Genomic DNA, 2,494 nt, shown 5'->3' on the forward strand with positions numbered 1-2,494 from the left:
TCTTGTTTTGGGCCATACCAGGCTACAGTTAGGGGTTCCTCCTGGCGCTGCACTCAGGGAGACCTCTCAGCAGTGCTCATTCAGGTCCCAGATTATTGAACCTGATTCAACTGAACCAAGTTGTCAAGTGCAAAGCACTCTACAAGCTGTACTTAACTATTATCGGTTAATGGCAGATAAATGGCTGTATGAAATGATAATTCAGACATGCTAGAACATGTTTCATGAACTAGCAACAGAGAAAATTGAAGGCAGGTAGCAGAGCTTTTGTCTTTAACCACTAGAATCAAAGGGATCCATTATCATCTGGCATCTTCTCAATGTTGTACCAGTGATTTTTCTAATTCCTCTATCGAGGTCTTGGTCAATAGTGGCCACAATGCAATATTCTTGCTCAGTTACTTTTTCTACTAAATAAGTCATCTGCCTTGGTTCCTTTGTATGTGCATTGTAATCATTCAAATCTTGGATTGTTGGCAGTCCTGAGAGCCACTCAACATTTCTGGCCTGATTTCTCAATCTCAGCAATGACACAGTCAATTTTACAAGGGATATGCTTGGCATTTAAACAGGCCATCATTGCTTTTACTAAGTCCAATTAGGCTTTAATGAAAAGTTAATAAAGTTGTTATCAACTAGCATATGGTGTGGTGGGTGCAGCTGTGTGATGTATTGGAAAAATACACAGGAAAAATGTCTGATGATTTCTCTTTCCTGGAGTTCACTGGGATCATTTATTGCTTCCTTTATAGGTTTTAATCCAACCTTTTCTTTCAGTGTCTGTTCTCTGAAACAAAGCATTCACTATGTGGTGGCATGCTTTCTTGCCTTCTTTATATTTTTCATGCTCATACCACACCTGTATTCAGATTACTAATGTATCTATTTGGATTATGCTATTGAGCATAGGTCTTGCATGTGGAAAATCACTGAATTGTGTAACTTAATAGCTACAGTAATCCCATAAGCTATTAATTTTACATTTCTCAGTGAAAAAACTTGGGTAGAAAGAGATAATTTTCTTATTAAAATAGAATATTGAAATCCAAACTTCACAACTTGACTCTGGTGCCTGTTTTCTTAACTAATGTATAACACTGCATTCTTAATTTCTGTCAGAGCCAATACAAAGGCAGCTTTGAGAAAAGATACCTCTTCAGAGTACAGCGAGTCAGTCAAGATTCAAACAATCAATGCTGGTGAGCACATGGGTTTGTGAAAAATTTATTGAGAGTGATAGAGCAAAGACAAGATTTATGGGTTTGTGAGATAATGCATTGAATATTATAAAGAAAAGTTTATTATGGAAGTAGAACATTTACTCCAAGTAGAGAAAGAGAGAGAAAGAAAGAGTGTGTGAGAGAGAGATACTGTACATTTGACTAGTCCTGGTAGTGTTATTTAGGCCTGACAGGTCTCAAAAATATTTTCTTATCTTTCACATGCTACTTGCATCCTATTAAGTGTTTGACTGAGTTGCTGTTATTTATCATTTGGAATTTGTGGCCTGTATCTGGACTTGGGAATGGAAACCTGCTGAGACATCTGGATGGGCAAACATAGGAACTTTTAGCTCCCCATGTGGTTGCTTGAAAAATTTAAGGTTTTTATCTCTTAGTGGGCCCCATGCTGATTTCCTGCATCATGGTTTATGTCTGCAAACAATGAACTAAACAGTTCTAATTACTTTTCATTTATATTATCCTGTAACAACAAAAATGAAGGTTTTTCTATTCAATTCTCTTCATTACCTATCCCCACACCCCTATCTCCACCTGCTGTTATAGGTTTTTTTTTTTTTTTTTTTTTTTTTGCTTTAAAACACAAGCTTACCTAAGACTTTACCCATATGTTATCTCCTATAAATCAGGAGACTCAATTTGGTCCTGTTCACATACAAGGTTAAAATCAAGTTTTGTGACAGGACTAAATATTCACCTTTCTGACATTTGCGATTCTTCCAAATTCACTTGACATGATGGAAAATTTAATTCCCTGCAAATGAATGACTGAGATTCTCAATTGCTAGAAGATACACTTAGTTCTGTGCAGTTGTTCCTCTCCAAAGTAAGCTAAAAATCCTTTCCCCAGTCTTGCAGGGGATAATTTCTTTATAATATAATTTTCTTTTTTTTTATAATTTTTATTGAGACAAATGTGAATTGCAAGTCTTTCACAGTTGTATTTAAGGTACACAATGACAGTGATTTAGGGCAATTCCAACCAGCAGTGATGACCTCTCTCTACCACTGTTCCCAGAATGCATCCCAGACCTTCACCCTTATCCCCCTGGACTGCTAGTATAAAAGGTCCCTTTTGTGTATAGCTTGTTGTAGTTTGGGTCTCTTGATTTCATTGTAGTTGACTTTGGGATGGGTATTTAAGTCTGATCATTTTTTATTTTTATTCAATTCTGATAAAACTGCTTTGCCCTGGTACCAGCCACATTTTTTCTTAGTTTGTAGAAAGACAAAGAAATATGATGCAGAACAAG

At 36.4% G+C, this 2,494-nt stretch overlaps 1 pseudogene; it reads right to left on the bottom strand.

Annotated features, from left to right (window-relative positions):
* Positions 1–273: 273 nt before the first annotated feature.
* Positions 274–846, bottom strand: LOC126025863 (rRNA-processing protein FCF1 homolog; annotated as a pseudogene).
* Positions 847–2,494: the final 1,648 nt, after the last annotated feature.

Source organism: Suncus etruscus, chromosome 13 (assembly GCF_024139225.1).
Source record: "Suncus etruscus isolate mSunEtr1 chromosome 13, mSunEtr1.pri.cur, whole genome shotgun sequence".
Classification (NCBI taxonomy): Eukaryota; Metazoa; Chordata; class Mammalia; order Eulipotyphla; family Soricidae; genus Suncus; species Suncus etruscus.